The following is an 18,200-nucleotide window of genomic DNA, read 5'->3' as shown; positions in this document are numbered from 1 at the left end:
AAGCTCACATCTTCACACAGCCACGGGGATCTGGTCAGCAGAACAGCAGGTCAGAATGAGGACTTCTCACTCATAAATTATAAGTAATGTTTGCTGAGCATTTGGCTTCTCGACAGAGATAAGCAGCAATCGCAGACATTGCTTACCTTAGTGTTGGAATCCCACAGAGGCTGGTCCCAGTTCCCCCATGGCCATATGCTCTGTGGAGCATGGACTTGTGAGTCAGGGCTGTCTGCAATTTTCACAGGAGACTGAAAACTCTGGATACCTGGGCCCCACCACCAAGAAGTTAACCAGAAATTCTGGGTGGTGTCTGATCTCAAATAAGACCCCAGAGGATGCTGCTATGTCACCAGACCAAGAGTGAGCCTCTCAGAGACACAACTCTTAGGGATGTCAACTTCAGGCAGGCTGTGTGCCATCTCCCCTGTCCTGACCCCAGAGGAGTCAATAGGAGAGAGTTCCTGGTCCACAGAGTGGTATCGGGGGGCAGTATTGCCCACTTGTACAGGACATGAAGATCATGGGTGACAAATGATGGGGTGAGGGTGGGAAGGGAAGGAAGGAAGAAGGAACAGCCTGAGGTCCGTCCTCCTGCAACCCAGTGCTCCAGAAGCAGTGGCTCTCAGCTGTGGTTCAGAAGCAGGCAGCTGCAGGTGGGACCCGGGTAGGCCTGAGTGGTGTGTGGGTGCCTTGGGCTGTCCCAGAGTCAGCCATCAGGTTCTCTTTTTCAAGGGCCCCCTGGGACTCTTCCTGACTCCTCTTCAGGGCCCTGCTCCCCAGATACAAGCAATTACCAATCCCTCTTAAATACATACTTTTCAAATCAATTATACTGGTAGCTTCAGATAGAACACTGGCTTCTAAATTTAAACTACTGTCTCACTTCCAGACTCCAGCCAGCATAAACTTTGGTTGATGATTAAAGTAAAAAAGTTTCAGGGGGCCCTCAAGTTTAGAAAAGGCCTTCCTAACAAAACTTGCCCAAAGACCCTCACATATTGCCCAGAGAAAAGGAAGTACACAGAATATTTTGGCTGACTTGGGCATAACACCAGCTCTATTGCAGCCCATTCTGGGCTCTGCAAAGCACCAGCAGATAACTTGCTGCAGCAGAAGTCTATGCTGAAAACTGCATTTTTAAAGGGAAGGAAAACACATAATAATAATAAAAATAATAATAGGTTCAGACAAAAATCACCAATGGATGCTAAAACTACTGGAGAAAGTGATTGGGGGACAGGATATGAATAGAGTCTCAAAGTATCTTCCAGATACCTATTCATTACAAATGGAGCAAGATACATGGAAACACCTGGCAGACACTACTTTACACAAATGATCAAGTCAGTGTCACCAGGGATGGGACAAACCCACATGTGTGTCTCCTGAAATGATGCCCTGAGCGGTCCCATGTAGTGCTTCTGCCAAAAATATTTAGCTTGAATCCAATCATCAAGAAACCATTGAACAGTCCCAAATTATTATAATATTATAACATATATAAAATATTATAATTAAACACTGTTCTGTACTCTTCAAAAATGTAAATGACATGGAAGACAAATTAAGGCAGAACAGTTGTGCCAGAGACATAATAGTTAAATGCAAAGTGTTATCCTGGACCAGATAGGAAAAAAAGTGTAATGCACATTTTGGGGACAATTGGAAGAATGTGAAAAAAGGATTGAGTATTAAATAATAGTAGAGTATCAGTCTTAAATTGAATTTGATCATTATATTGTCATTATATTTAAAAAGAAATAAAAAGTCTTCTTAGAGATAATTCTTTCTTAGGCAGAAGTATTTGGAAGTAAAGGGTCATAATATCCACAACTTACTTTCAAAAGGGTCAGCAAGTAATTATAATTATAATGTGTGTATGTGCATATATAATTTTATATTTCAGATGGCATTCCTGGCTCTTATAAAGAGCCCACCTTATTGTACACCTGAAATCTATGTAATTTTACTAACAATTGTCACCCCAATAAATTAAAATTAGAAAAAAAAAGTAAAAAAATAAAGAGCCCACCTTTCAAAATTCATGTTTTCTTTCAAGTTTTTGTTTCTAAGGATTTATGGGCTAGAAAAACCGAGAGAATAAGGTTTCTTTGAATTGTGTATAAGAGTTAATCAACTCTGAAGGAGGCCTTAAAGACTTTCTGATGAATAAATTACATTAAATAAGGTGACAAACATTTTGTTATCTAATTAGACTATATAGAGTCATTTTATACTTACTCTTAGATTCTCGGGTTTTTGAGTTTGCTGTAAAATAATTTCTGAATAAAGTTTTTAAAAAAATATTAATACTTTAGTAATGGTTAAAAGATCCAATTTTTTAAAAAAAATTTTTCTTAAAAAATTTCAGACATGGTCCTGAAAAGTTTTATGCTATTAAATTTTCGTAGTCTATATAGGGGAACCTTGCAATCATTCTTTTCCTGCAATCATTCTTCTCCTGAAATATGGAAGACTTAAAAAACATATGCTTGCTTTTCCGTATGTTAACTTGCTTACAGCAAGTCATGTTTTTTTTGTTGTTGTTGTTGTTGTTTCTAAGTGTGCAGTTCAGGCAAGCCTAGGAAGGACTTCCATTTCCAGGAATAAAGCAGAATAGAGATCAGACCAGCCTCCCACTGGAAAAAAACAAAACTGCAGACAAAAAAAAAAAAATTAACTTCTTAAAAACATTGAAAATCTGACAAGATAGTAAGAAACTAGAGTACAAATCAAAGGAAAAACAAGATCTCTGAAAGTTAAGGGGCACCCTAAAGCTGTTTTTGAACTTAGGGCATTTGCCAATTTGGAAAACTTGAACTTTTAATTATATGTATATGTATATGTATATGTATGTATACATGCACATTTACACACACACATATATATATGATTTTTTTGGTGAATATATACATATATATATATATACATGTGTGTGTGTGTGTGTGTATGTGTGTATATATATATATATATATATATATATATATATATATATATATATATATATTTTAACCAGAGAAACAGAACCAGAAAGTATTTACATTAAAGAATTTATGGCAAGGCATCGGCTTGTACGATTTTTGCAGCTGGCAAGGCATAAAAGGGAATGTCCTCAAGTATGTCAGTATGCCCCCAGAACTCTGGGGCACAGACTGGAGCTGCTGCCCACAGGCAGAATTTCTTCTTCCTCAGGGAAGCTAAATACTGTCATTAAGGCTTTTGGACCAGTTGAATCACGCCACCCAGACAATCTCGGACAATCTCCCTTCATTAAAGTGAGCTGATTATGGACTTTAGTTACAGCTACAAAATACCTTTACAACACCACCCAAATTACTGTTTGATTGAATGAATAACTGGAGTCCTAGGGCTACCCAAGATCACACATAAAGCCAACCATCTATTTTTACAGCTTTTCTATAATTTTGAAATCCTTCTAAATAAAAAGCCTCAAACATTGTGCTCCCCATTTTTCTCTAAAACCTGAGTGAGTGAAAGGTGCTGCAGTAGAAGAGTCTGAGGAACCCTAGCCACCCTTCTCTGCTGTCCCAGACTCTGTGCCTTGGGCTGGTACAGCAGGATAAAAGGACCAGACCTACTTATCTTTCCCACCCTGAAGAAATGAATTAGCAGCCTCTGTGACGAAGTGTTATACCTGTCTCATGATGTGACGTGGTGCTTGTAGAACTGTTAACGTGCATTAATCACTTGTTTCAGAAAGAAGGAAAATGTTATCTGTCATATACTCATATCCACATAAAGAAAGAATTAGAGCAGGAATAACTAAAGGGAAAATAAAGTCTTTTATTTTTCTTATTTCTTTTATTGCTCTCTCAACTCCCACAAGCTAACCTGAACCAGAGGAATGTATTGGATGTACATGTTAGTATGGTATAGTCTCCTCCTCAAACTAAAATTGTCTGTGCTTTAACTTTATACTGTTGCTGTTGTTGTTGTTATTATTATTATTATTATTATTATTATTATATCCCAGCCTTCCTAAATAGCTCTGTTTTCTTTTTATTTCTTTTCCACCTTACAAACTGACTTGAGTGTTCTTATGAGCAAGCATGTGAACACAGTTACTATAGTTGTAAGCATGGCAGAGCCATACAATTGAGGTCAAGAGGGTTTGGACACCCATTGATGACCCTCGAAGGAAGTCACAGACCCATTTTTCTTTGCAAAAAATTTTGTTTTTTGGACAATTCAGACATAAATCAATCCTAACTGCTTGACATTGGAAAGTGCTTGGTGTATAGATGTAAGAAACATCTAAGCCTGTAGAGAATTTGTATAAGAGTTTATTTGAGCCAAATTAATGGCATATGCCATGGAGCAAGATCTCAAATGCTCTGGAGAATAACAGATTTGCAGTTTCTTTCATGCATTTGAAATTAAGGGAATGAATATAAGAAAGATTACATAAAGGTGGGAGAAAGCAAGGTGGAGACTGGATTACAAGGTGTGATCAAAAGATACGGTGAATTTTTAAATTAAAAGAAAAAATTGGGCCGGCCCGGTGGCTCAGGCGGCTGGAGCTCCGTGCTCCTAACTCCGAAGGCTGTCAGTTTGATTCCCACATGGGCCAGTGGGCTCTCAACCACAAGGTTGCCAGTTCAATTCCTTGAGTCCCTCAAGGGACGGTGGGCAGCACCTCCTACAACTAAAGATTGAACACGGCACCTTGAGCTGAGCTGCCGCTGAGCCCCCAGATAGCTCAGTTGGTTGGAGCACGTCCTCTGAACCACAAGGTTGCCGGTTCAACTCCCGCAAGGGATGTTGGGCTGTGTCCCCTGCAACTAGCAATGGCAACTGGACCTGGAGCTGAGCTGCGCCCTCCACAACTAAGATTGAAAGGACAACAACTTGACTTGGAAAAAAGGCCTGGATGTACACACTCTTCCCCAATGAAGTCCTGTTCCCCTTCCCCAATAAAATCTTTAAAAAAAAGAAAAGGAAAAATTATTACAGTAAAAGACACATTGCCATTAACTCCCCTCAAAATACTCCCCTTTGCTTTGAACACACTTAACCCATCATTCTTGACACTTTCTGAAGCAGTTCTGGAAGTCCTCGTTTGTGAGTGTCTTTACTTCATCTTCCATCATGACAATGCTCCATGTCACACGCAGCTTCTGGTATGGCAATTTCTGTCAAATAAAAACATCATGGTGTGTCCTCACCTACCTAATTCACCATATCTGGCACTGTGCGACTTATGGCTCTTTCCCAAAGTCTAAGTGACCAAGAGAGGAAAACATTTTGAATCAATTCAGGACATTGAGGCAGCCATGACAGCAAAACTAAAGACACAAAGAGGACTTCCAGAACTGCTTCAGAAAGTGGCAAGGACAATGGGTAAGTGTGTTTGAAGCAAGGGGGAGTATTTTGAGGGGGATTAATGGCAATGTGTCTTTTACTGCAATAAAAATTTTAAAACATTTAAACATTCACTCTATTTTTTGATTACACCTCATACATAATAGTTAAGATTATGTGCTCTCTTGAGGGTGGTCTGCTTTAGAAGAAGGGGTTTGAAAGGGGGCATTTCAAAGGGATGTTAACCTAGATGCACAGAAATAATGGACAGGGCTTGCTTAAGGCAAAGATAAACCTTTGACTACAGAAGTTATATACCTGGGGAGTGACTACTCACCATGACCTGCCCCATTAGGAATTTATGATCAGATCACCCTGTGAAATTGCTTTCTGTAGAATCGCTTTTTGTCCACAGTGGCACATCCATTAGAACTACAGTTCCCTGTATATGTTATCTTCTTTCCTAGTTGTCATTTACCTATACTATAGTCTTCTGCTATTTGTAGGTGTTCAGAATGAGTCAACCCAAGATGTACCTCTCTGGTATGTAGATTGATTTGAGCTAAAGATAATCAAGACCCTGCAGGCTCAAGAGAAATTTCTGCAGCCCTTTAACTATCTAGAAGAATTTGAATTAGTGTTTTTGCTCATAATAATACATTAACAGAGATAACTTTTTCTTTTGACTTATCTGTAGGACAGGGAAAACTCCTAATTCCTGAACACCTGCTCTTATTGTGGTCCTGTGAATGATTTTCTCCCTTCTGAAGCCCCAAGGCACATTACCTCATCCTTAGCTTAGAATGTCATATACACCTCATTTTGCCTTTCTGTCTTTGAACCTTTCATGTATGTGGGGTCTTTGACTCTCTCATGTATGCAAGTTTCCCATACCTATGTATGTAATTACATTTGGTTATTTTGGTAATCTCTCATGTAGGTTCAATTATTAGACCAGCCAAAAGAACCTAGGAGGGTAGAGGAAAGTTCTTCCTCCGCAGTTGGTGCTGTGAGCAGGGTACCTCACTGGCTAGTCTCACCTGAAGCTGCTATAGTAGAAAAATCTGGAGACCTCTAGCATGCTGGCAAAGGTAAGAATTCCTGGCAAGTCAGACTTCTGTATCTCTACTTGGAGAGTTCAGTGGAGGGAGAGTGGAGAGAGTCCTTTTTCCCTTTTCTAAATTTAGTTTAACAAGAGGAAATTCTTTCTAAAACTATTTTTTTTTTTGGGGGGGGGTGTTTAGCAACTCTTGGTTATTTGGTATGAGTACTCATGGATTATGGCAATTCTATTCTCTCTGCTTTCTCTAATTGGTATCTCTTCTTTTATCTTGTTATACGTCCTGAGAGTTTGGCCTTTATGACCAATGAAAATATTTTCTCTGCTCTCCACGATCTGGAAAGTCACTTACTAGGGTACATCTGGTGACCAGTTGAATAGGCTGTGGTTCCAAGCCTTGGTTAAGTCGTAAAATGTCCTCTTTGAACAGCCATGCCAACTTTCAGGGGACTTTGTCATAAGGGGTCCCAACCCATAAGCGGCCTTTTTCATCTCAACCTTTGTTGCTTCTTACTACTGGAAAAATCCCGTTCTAATAGTACCTGCCTGCTGCCATGAATTAACAGTTTTGTGGCTGGAGGCATCTTACGATTTTATGGGAGATGAGAGGTATGCCATTCTTCCTACCTGTGGAACAAAGGGTTTTGCTGTCTCTGACTGTTTCCTTGCTGCTTTGGTTTTAAGCCATAAAGAGCTTACTGGTTTCAGTTGCTATTAAGATGCCAAGGCCAAATGATTGTTTTTTTTTATTTTGTTTTGTTTTGTTTTTTTAATCATTTAACTTGTTTTAATGTTTCTTAACAAATGGTGAAAAATACTAAAGTATAGACAAGGAATAATCATAATGCTGTGGCCAACATTATAAATATGGAATTATAAATTTAAAACATTTTCTGGTTTAAAAGGTAAATCTGATAGTCAACGAAGCTCTGAGGGGTCTCTGAGTTATGTAGAGCCAGTCTCTGTGTTCCTGATGGTGCTCGCCTTTATCCAGGTGCTCCACATTCACTCTGCTGCCTTCCATCTGCTCCATCAAAGGTCCAGGAAGACCCCCAGGGCCACCTCATCTTCCTTCACCAAAGCCACTTTGAACCATGACTGGGGTGCCACGGAAGCCACCTCTGTCTCCACTATGGACACCTCTGAACATTATACCACGGCCTCCTCAGTCCATGAGGCCATTTCTTCCTCCCTACTTGCCACCAGGGCCACCCAGGAGGGAGGAAAGCTTCAGGCTTTGGGGCCTTACACTGATTGTATTACATGTGTTCTCCAGGCAAAGTTCTGGTTTCCACACCTTGGATTGGGGCACTGCCAATCCCCAGCTTAGTGCTGGATGTTTCTTCCTCTGGAGTAGTTCCCTCAGGAACCATGGGGTCCTCTTGAGAGGAAGCCTCCTCTGTCTCCCCCATGAACTCCCATAGGACCCATGGGACCCCCTGTGCCCCCTGAACCTCCACAGAGCAGTGGCAGCATCCCTCTGCTCTCGCTGGGCAGCATGTGCCCCTGCATGCTGTTCATAAGAAGCTTCTTTTGAGAAAGAAAAACTTTAAGTTTGAAAATCCCTTGAAAATTTTTCCCATCAAACCACTCCATGCCAGCCTTGGCACTGTAACATTGCCTTTGGGCTTTCCTGTTTCCATGTCCAAGTAGACACGGATCATGGGTTATCCCGTTCTCTTATTCATCTTAACAATTCCACACTGCTTAAAGAAGTCTGCCAGGTCATCTAGAGTCACATTGTCTTTTAATTCTTGTTCATAAATCGCACTGTTGTCAGAGTCTTCATCTGGATCAATAGGTAGGCCTAGATCAAGATCTGGTCCTTTGTCCATGGATCCACCAGGCTTATTGATGCCACCTCCCTTTCCAGCATCCATTCCACCAAGTTCTCCTCCCTGCCTACCTCTGCTCATGGCTCCACGATCAAATTCCCTTCTTCCCCTGCCCCAGTTATCAGGACTACTCATGCTCAAGTTCTTCCAGAAAATCTTCCAGACTCTTGCCCATAAACACCCATGCTACTGGGGTAGTCCTGCCGGAATGAACTCTGCTGCACATATCTGCTGTTGACTTGAAGCTTGGCTGTAGAATCCAGTTGGTTTTGGGGGGCATCTGCTGCCCATTGCTGCTTTTTTGACCATAGATAACCTGTTGTCCATAGCTGCTTGGCTGTGCATTGGTGTTCTGCTGAGAGTAACTGCTTTGATCATAACTAGTCAGCTGTAGAGGAATAGCTGGTAGAAAGATAAGACAGTCGGACCGTGACTTGCTATATAGGGTAGCTCCCAGTTACCAGGGTGTGGGGAGCCATAATTTCTTGTTATTCTGAAGCCTTGCAGACTGGCTCAGTTGTTATCTTTGCCTGCGACTGAAGGGTGTTTACAAGTTGCTGAGGAATGTGGTGGGAATGGCCAGTTTCTCGGACACAGATCACTGATGGCTATCAGGATAATTGATAGGCTCTGTTATGGGATAATTGCTTTGGGGAGCTTTTAGTGATTTGTAGTGTCTATGTTAAAGTTAAAAATTTACGTTCAATGATGTAATGCATTTCTGTAACTGCTAAGCTGCATGTACTCTGATGGTATAAATTGGTGAAGGAGAGTAAACTCAGGGCTTCAGCATCACTGGAGACCGATCGATCGCATCATCAACATTTGTGTGAGTGTCTTTGTTCATTCCCACTCCCCCTTTCGGGCTTTTCGTTGATTTGTGGCTGCTGGTCAGCCTCATTTGGCGCCCAACGTGGGGCTCGAAAACGGGGGATTCAGTGAGGAACACCGTACAGCTTGGGCCCAGCTCGGTTAAAGAGTGCTGACGGTACGGTGAGTAGGGCACTATTCCCTCGGTCGAATGAGTGTGTGAGTGAGTGATAGCTCCACGACTTCGTGTTACGGAGCTTGCTTGGGCCCTAATCTGAGGTTCCGGTTCTGTCATATGGCATAACGGCGATCAGAACTTCGGTTCTGCCTGGTCGGGGAATTGTACCGATACGCCTTAGCTACAACAGATTTGGTCCCATAAGGGGCACGGCCAGACGGGCATCTGATTGATCTATTTGTGTGAAAGAAGGGCCGAGTTAGGGAAAAGAGAAATAGGTCACGCTATCAGCAAGGACCGTTTGGAAAGAAGTAGGTCTCGCTATCAGCTAGGACCGTTAGAGAAAATGGGTCATGCCAGCAGCAAGGACCTGTATGTTAGAGGCCTCAAAAAAGTTCTTGCCGCCTGTGGCAGCAGGGTGAGCAAAGAGCAATTAGATAAATTTTTAGAATTTGTAAAGGAAGTTTGCCCGTGGTTTCCAGATGAAGGTACCGTCAGCCTGAAAACCTGGGAAAAGGTTGGGGAAAGACTACAAGATTGTTACACTGTCCACAGACCTCAACGGGTCCCGGTAGAGACTTTTGGATTGTGGACTCTAATCAGAGATTGCTTAGATCTTAAAAGGGAAGGCTGTAAGTTAGAAAGAGTAAAACAGGCAGGGAATGAAGAAACCCTTCCGTTTGCCGCTTCACTGGAAGAGCTGGGAGAAAGGGAGGGGGCTGATTATGCTGAGAAAACTTTTCCATCTGCCGCCTCTCCGGAGGAGAAAGAGGAGGGGGAAGGAGTCAGATATGCAGAGGGACTTGCTAAACATAATAAAGAGCCTGTTAGCCAGAAACCTCCAGATAAACACTGGGAAGATTTAGACCCTCAAGATCAGGAAGATTTAGTGGTGGCTGCAGCTCAAGAAAACAGACGGTTTGTAAATCCTATATTTACACTTACAGAACAGATAAAGATGATTCAGAGACAATTAGTAGAGCTTAAAGTTGCTGTGAGTAAAGAAAATTGTCCTCTGGGTCCCCAGATTTCTTTAAGAAATCAGTGGGATCCTCGGGGTAAAGACCCCCCCCCCGCCAGGATATGTTAAACCAGGATCAGATTCTGTTGTGCGCTCCCCTCTTCAATTGGCTTGCAAAGAGACTCATAAGCAGGGAGAGTCTTTAAAACAATTTGGAGTATATCCTGTTTTTGAAAGGCTTGACCAGACAAAAATATGTGTTTAGAGAATGGAGGCCTTTTCAGTAAAAACAAATAAAAAAATTAAAAGAAGCTTGCACACAGTACGGTCCTATCGCCCCTTTTACAATGGCAATTTTAGATGTTTTGTCTAGTAAAGCATTGGTGGCTCAGTGGTAAAATTCTCACCTGCCATGCAGGAGGCCTGGGTTTGATTCCCGGCCTCCCTGTTAATCTTATAGTACAAAAACAGTTTGATAAAGGCCATATAATTGAATCTACTTCACCTTAAAATTCGCCCATTTTTGTAATTAAAAAAAAAACAACGGAGAAATAGAGATTGTTACAAGATTTTAAAAAAGTAAATAAAACTAGCCTATAAAAAGATATCAGTGGCGAGTCTTTCCCCAAGACATGACAAATAGCCCCAACTTGTGTCAGAAGTTTGTTAGTAAAGCAATTGATAACACCAAAAAACAGTTTCCTTCTGTTTACATTATTCATTATATGGATAACATTTTGTTGGCCTGTAAAAAGGAAGGGGTGTTGTTAGCTTGCTTTGTGAATATGAAAGAGAACCTTCTGGCCTCGGGTCTTATTATTGCACCCGAAAAAGTACAGAGAAGTGAGCCTTATTCTTACTTGGGATTTCAGTTGTTTGCTCAGTATTTCACTCCACAAAAAATAGAGCTTAAAAAAGATCATCTTAAATCTCTTAATGATTTTCAAAAGTTGTCGGGAGATATTAATTGGCTGCGCCCTTCTTTGGGATTAACTACTGGAGATCTTAAACCACTGTTTGAAATTTTAAAAGGAGATTCTGATCCGACCTCCCCCAGGTCTCTTACTGAGCCTGCACGGAAGGCTCTCTCTAAGGTTGAGAAAGCCATTCAGCAAAAAATTCTCTTTATTTTGCCAGCAATTCTCTATCAATCATGTTACTGGCATTCCTTACAATCCCCAGGGGCAAGGGATTGTTGAACGCACTCATGACACATTAAAAGTCAATTTACAAAAAATAAAAAAGGGGGAGTTATATCCCCTGACGCCTCATAATTACCTGTCTCATTCTCTCTTTATTCAAAATTTTTTGACCTTGGATGCCCATGGTAAGAGTGCTGCGGAGCGCTTTTGGCATCCTTCTGCTGCCACTCAGGCTTTGGTCAAATGGAAAGACCCACTTACAGGCTCTTGGCAAGGCCCAGATCCAGTCCTCATATGGGGCCGAGGGCATGTTTGTGTTTTTCCACAGGATGCAGAAGGCCCTCGGTGGCTGCCAGAACGATTGGTGCGACATGTGGACCCTCTACTTGCTGATGACATTGATGACCCTCAACAATGCAAAAGAAGACCAGACGTATTGGGCCTATGTACCTGATCCACCAATCCTCCACCCTGCTGTATGGGATGGTCCTGAGATTCCAGTTTATGTCAATGATACTCACGCCCTAGGATTGCCTTCTAATGGACACATAAAACAACATTTGGAAAGTTTTGTAAATCAGACACTCCCTGCAGTCAGGTGAATGATTTACAAGATGGGACTAGAGACTGGTCTAAAAAATCTGTTAATGTATCTGCTTGTGTTCCTTCCCCATATACACTTTTGATTGGAAATATTAATGTACACTTTGTAGAAAATCAATTTAATGCTTCCTGCAATAATTGTTCTTTAACAAATTGTATTTCTTGGGTGCCGTTAGAAACTAATGTTATGATACTTAAACAACCATCTTTTGTTATGCTTCCTGTTAATATCTCTGGACCTTGGTATACTAAAAGAAATTTGGCATGATGTTAATGTGTCTTTAGATATGTTTCAGCTTCATGAGAAAATTCAAAATATGAGAGAAGCTGAACCCTTGAAATTTGATGCAGCTCAAGCTGCTTCTGAGTTTATTGATGCTCTTAGAAATGCTATGCCATCTATGCCTCATATTACCCATTCTGTTATGATTTTTCTTACATTGGGCATCTGTGTCTGTTTGGTTCTGTGCCTACTCCCCATCTTCATTAAATGTTTCATCAGCAGGATGTTAGACTTGCGAGCTGACATCCATCAGCTTGAACTTAAGACAAGGCCTTAAGTCTCTCTCTCCCCCTTGTATGTATTGGGACGGGTTAGCCAATGACGGGTAAATCCTGGGAGGTCCTTCAACACCTAAGACAGGGCTTGTATTAAAAAATACAAGTTCCAAAGACGGGTTAATTGATGAGACGGTCCCGGGGTGCCTAAGACAGGCACCGTCACCTTATATCTCCTGTAATATGGATTTTGCTTCAATAAAATAAAAAAGGGGGAGATGTGGGGAGCCATAATTTCTTGTTATTCTGAAGCCTTGCAGACTGGCTCAGTTGTTATCTTTGCCTGCGACTGAAGGGTGTTTACAAGTTGCTGAGGAATGTGGTGGGAATGGCCAGTTTCTCGGACACAGATCACTGATGGCTATCAGGATAATTGATAGGCTCTGTTATGGGATAATTGCTTTGGGGAGCTTTTAGTGATTTGTAGTGTCTATGTTAAAGTTAAAAATTTACGTTCAATGATGTAATGCATTTCTGTAACTGCTAAGCTGCATGTACTCTGATGGTATAAATTGGTGAAGGAGAGTAAACTCAGGGCTTCAGCATCACTGGAGACCGATCGATCGCATCATCAACATTTGTGTGAGTGTCTTTGTTCATTCCCACTCCCCCTTTCGGGCTTTTCGTTGATTTGTGGCTGCTGGTCAGCCTCACCAGGGGATAACTGTAGTTACTGTGTCCATATCCCAGACTGGGCTGGTTGTAATCCCCTATGCTAGATTGAGGCTGACTAGTCTTTGTGGGTTTGTTACCATCCTGTGGTCTTGCAGGTACAGTGGCTACCGGCTGTTACCCATAAGCCAGGTAAGCAACCTGAGTGCCATATGCAGACTGAGATGCATCAAAGACTTGGGTGGTGGTTACTGTGATAGTGGTGGTATCATAAGCACCAGTGCCATACGCCTGGACAGGCTGACCATATGCCTGGGGAGCAGTTGGAGTAGTATAACCTGTGGAAGGCTGTCCATAAGAAGTTGCATAAGCTATTTGCCCATAGGTCCCACTGGACTGAGCCTGGGTATAGCTGACATCAGTGAGCTGTCCATAGGTTCCATAACTTTGCTGTGCATATGCCTGAGTGGTCTGTGTTTATCCTTGAGTGAGCTGGGCAATGTAAGAACTGTAGCCCTGATGGGCTGCAGCGTGGTTGTAGGTACTGTAACCTTGGGTACCATTTTCTCTCCTCCAGATAATGGATTCTTTGAATTGGAAAAACTTCTAAATTGAAAAGAAAGAAAAAAAATTTTTTTCTTAGTGAGCTCTCATAAGCTTATAACAGTTAGTTATTAAGATTCCCTTAATAAGGGAGGCAAAATTAAAAAGAAAAATTGAAATCCACTCAGACTCCTTCTTATTTACCTTCATATATTTTCAGATATTGTTAAGAAAAATAGCAGGAGATTGGAAGTACAAATGTCCTGCAATTAAGAAGAAAAAAAATGAGAGAAAAAAAATGGCAAAATCTTATTAAAAATAATCTAAAAAATTCATATCCTAAGAACTTGGCTTGGTAATGTCAAGTTGGAAGCTCCAAAACATGGCCAGACAGAAATGTGAGCTACACTCCATTTATGGCTAGGGAACTACCAAACTTCTACAAGCCCTCAAGAAAATTAAAACCTAAAATTACAACAGAGGGATGTTCCAATTAGATTAGATAATTTAAAACTGCACTTAAAAAGCAATGGCTTCTAAATCAAGTAGACAGAATGAAATACCTATTTTTAAATACTGGTAATAGTGGAACAGAGAAAACAGAAAAGGAGAGTCACAAGACTTGTCCCAGAAGGGTGGAAATCTTCAGATGGTTATTTTTTAAATTGGGGATAAATATAATAAAATGAACAATGATGGGTTCTTTTTTTCTTTTAAGGGTTATCTTGAATTTAATGCTGTTAAATTCTCAAAAGTCTAACACTATGCAGATTATATTTATATTTATCCTCAATGTGTATTTTGTTTTTTAAAATTATTTTTTTTCAATACAGTTGGCATTCAACTGTATTATTTTATATTAGTTTCAGGTGTACAGCATAGTGGTTAGACACTTATATAATTTATGCAGTGATCTCCCGATTAGTCTGGTACACACCTGGCACATACATAGTTGTTGCAACATTATTGACTATATTCTCTATGCTATACTTTACATCCTCTTGACTATTTTGTAATTACCAATTTATATATATATATTTTTTTAAAGATTTTATTGGGGAAGGGGAACAGGACTTTATTGGGGAACAGTGTGTACTTCCAGGCCTGTTTTCCAAGTCAAGTTGTTGTCCTTTCAGTCTTAGTTGTGTCGGGCGCAGCTCAGCTCCAGGTCCAGTTGCCGTTTTCTAGTTGCAGGGGGCGCAGCCCACCATCCCTTGCGGGAGTCGAACCGGCAACCTTTGTGGTTGAGAGGACGCACTCTAACCAACTGAGCCATCCGGGAGCTCAGCGGCAGCTCAGCTCAAGGTGCCGTGTTCAATCTTAGTTGCAGGGGGCGCTGCCCACCATCCCTTGCGGGACTCGTGGAATTGAACTGGCAACCTTGTGGTTGAGAGCCTACTGGCCCATGTGGGAATCGAACCGGCAGCCTTCGGAGTTAGGAGCATGGAGCTCTAACCACCTGAGCCACCTGGCCGGCCCACCAATTTATATTTCTTAATCCCTTCACCTGTTTCACCTAACTTCCCAATACCCCTCCCCTCTGGCAATCATCCATTTGTTCTCTGTATCTATGAGTATTTCTGTTTTGTTTGTTCATTTATTTTCTTCTTTAGATTACACATATAAATGAAATCGTATGGTAATTATCTTTCTCAGTCTGACTTATTTCACTTAGCATAATACCGTCTAGGTCCATCTGTGTGTCGCAAATGGTAACGTTTTCTTTTTATGGCTCAGTAATATTCCACTGTATGCATGTACCACAATTTCTTTAAACAATTGTCTACTGATGGGCATGTGGGTTGCTTTCATATTTGGCGATTGTAAGTAGTGCTGCAATGAACATAGGGGCGCATGTACCTTTTTGAATTAGTATTTTGGATTTCTTCAGATAACTACCTAGACGTGGAATTGCTAGGTCATAAGATAGTTCTATTTTTAAATTTTGAGGAACTGCCAAATTGTTTTGCATAGTGGCTGCATCAATTTGCAAATCCACCAGCAGTGAACGAGGGTTCCCTTTTTACCACATCCTCACTAACACTTGTTTGTTGACTTATTGATAGCCATTCTACAAGGCATAAGGTGACATCTCATTGTGATTTTACTTTGCATTTCTCTGATAATTAGTGACCTTGAGAATCTTTTCATATGTTTATTGGCCATGTGTATGACCTCTTTAGAGAAATGTCTATTCAGGTCCTCTGCCCATTTTTAAATTGGGTTGTTTGTTCTTTTGGTGTTGAGTTGTATGAGTTCTTTATAAATTTGGCATATTAAGCCCTTATCAGATGTATCATTGGTGAATATCTTCTCCCATTCAGTAGGTTGTCTTTTCATTCTGTTGATGGTTTCCTTTGCTATGCAAAAATTTTTAGTTTGATATAGTCCCACTTGTTTATTTTTTCTTTTGTTTCCCTCGCCCAAGGAGATATATCAGAAAAAAATATCACTAAGAGCAATTTTGTTATCAGTAATCCGTTAGTTCAGATTTTTTGTTTGTTCTTTATTCAGTCTTGGAAGACTATATGCTTCTAGGAATTTATCCATTTTTTCAAGATTGTCCAATTTGTTGGAATAAAATTGCTTGTATTATTTTCTTATAACATTTTTAATTCTGTGGTACCAGTTGTCAGTTCTCTTTAAATTCTGATTTTATTTATTTGGGTCCTCTGTCTTCTTTTCTTGATGAGTCTGGTAGAGTTTTATCAATTTTTAAAAAAATCTTTTCAAAGAATCCGATCTGGGTCTCATCAATCTTTTATATTGTTTTCTACATTCTATATTATTTATTTTCCCTCTGATTTTTTTTAATTTCCTTTCTTCTACTCAATTTTTTTTCTCTTCCTTTTCCAGTTTCCTTAGGTATAAAGTTAAATTGTTTATTTTAGATTTTTCTTGTTTCTTGAGGTAGGCCTGTATTGCTATAAATTTCCCCCTTAGGACTGCTTTCACTGTGTCCGATAGATTTTAGGTTGTTGTTTTTGTTTTCATCTAGCTCAATGTATCTCTTGATTTCTTCCTTGATCTCATTGTTGACCCATTCATTATTTTACTAAATAATGTTATTTAGCTTACATGTGTTAGTGTGTTTTTCTTGTAATTGATTTATAGTTTCATATCATTGTGGTTTAAAAAGACGGTTAATATGATTTCAGTCTTCTCAAATTTATTGAGACTTGTTTTGTGTCCTAACATATGGTCTACCTTGGAAAATATTCCGTGTGCACTTGAAAAGAATGTATATTCTGCTGCTTTGGGGTGAAATGCTCCAAAAATACCAACTAAATTCATCTGGTCTAGTGTGCCATTTAAGGCCACTGTTTCTTTATTGTTTTTCTGTCTGGAAGATCTGTCCATTGGTGTTAATGAAGTATTAAAATTTTCTACTGTGATTGTACTAATGTTGATTTCTCCCTGTAGTCAGTCAACATTTATTTATTTAGATAGGTGCTGCTATGTTGGGTGCATAAGTCTTGGATTCATCCCTTTATCAGTATGTAATGTCCCTCTCTGTCTTTTATTATAGTCTTTGTTCTAAAGTTTATTTTGTCTGATAGAAGTATTGTTACCCCAGCTTTTTTTTTTTTTTTCATTTCCATTTGTATATAATATCTTTAGCCATTTCTTTACTGAAATCTGTGTGTGTCTTTCAATCTAAAGTGGGTCTCTTGTAGACTGTATATGTATGGGTCTTTTTTCTTATAATGGATGCTACCCTATGTCTTTTGATTGGAGCATTTAATCCACTTGCATTTAAAGTGATTGTTGATAGATACATAGTTATTACCATTTTATTATTCATATTTGTGTTATTTTTCTCCCTTCTTCTTCTTAAAGAAGTTTCTCTAATATTTGTTGCAATACTGGTTTGGTGGTGATGAACTTTAGCTTCTTCTTGTCTGGGAAGTTCCTTATCGCTTTTTCAGTTCTAAATAATATTCTTGCTGGGTAGCGTAATTTTGGGCCCAGTGGCACAGTCTTCCTGGTCACCTGTGCCAGGTGCTCCATGAGTGTTCCCATGAGTTTGGGTTGTGTGTACCCTCCAGTTATAGTTAAGCCTTGATTGCTATTGGCATGTCTGTAGGTGGGATTGACCAAAGCTGACCGGCTGTGGGGTTTGTCCATGTCCACAGCTTACAGGATATTGTGCAGGAGGCTTACCCCATGGAGTGGAATTCACCCTAGAGGGCTCTGGTGCCTGATGAGACCCTTCTTTGGTTGTGCTACTTTTGGGGTTAATTGGGTGGTGCTCTGCTTTGGTCCAAAGCCAGCTTCTAGGTATATTGGTTCCAGGGTTTCTTGAGAGGGCTTCATTTGCAGGCCCAGGTCAACTACTGCCTGTGACTGGTCAGGGAATACCTGGTAGGTGCTACAAAGCAAGCCATAGCTGGTCGCTCCCTGTGCTAGACCTACAGTTGCATGGGTGAGGCCACACTGTGAATTGAGGATGGCCACCACCAGTACCAGGCCTGGCATAGATCTGTAAAAAGGCCAGGACACCCAGAGGCCTATGCCACCTGCTGGTTCTGCAAGGCTCAGAGGCTGATAAAGCCTCATGAGGTACATGAGT

The 18,200-nt window shown here is 40.5% G+C and overlaps 1 pseudogene; it reads right to left on the bottom strand.

Annotated features, from left to right (window-relative positions):
• Positions 1 to 7,283: 7,283 nt before the first annotated feature.
• Positions 7,284 to 18,200, bottom strand: part of LOC117015813 (RNA-binding protein EWS-like) — a 45,170-nt pseudogene continuing 34,253 nt past the window's right edge.

This window comes from Rhinolophus ferrumequinum, chromosome 23 (genome assembly GCF_004115265.2).
Source record: "Rhinolophus ferrumequinum isolate MPI-CBG mRhiFer1 chromosome 23, mRhiFer1_v1.p, whole genome shotgun sequence".
Taxonomy (NCBI): Eukaryota; Metazoa; Chordata; class Mammalia; order Chiroptera; family Rhinolophidae; genus Rhinolophus; species Rhinolophus ferrumequinum.
Note: the sequence above shows the minus strand (reverse complement) of the source record. Positions and strands in the feature narration are given on the sequence as shown.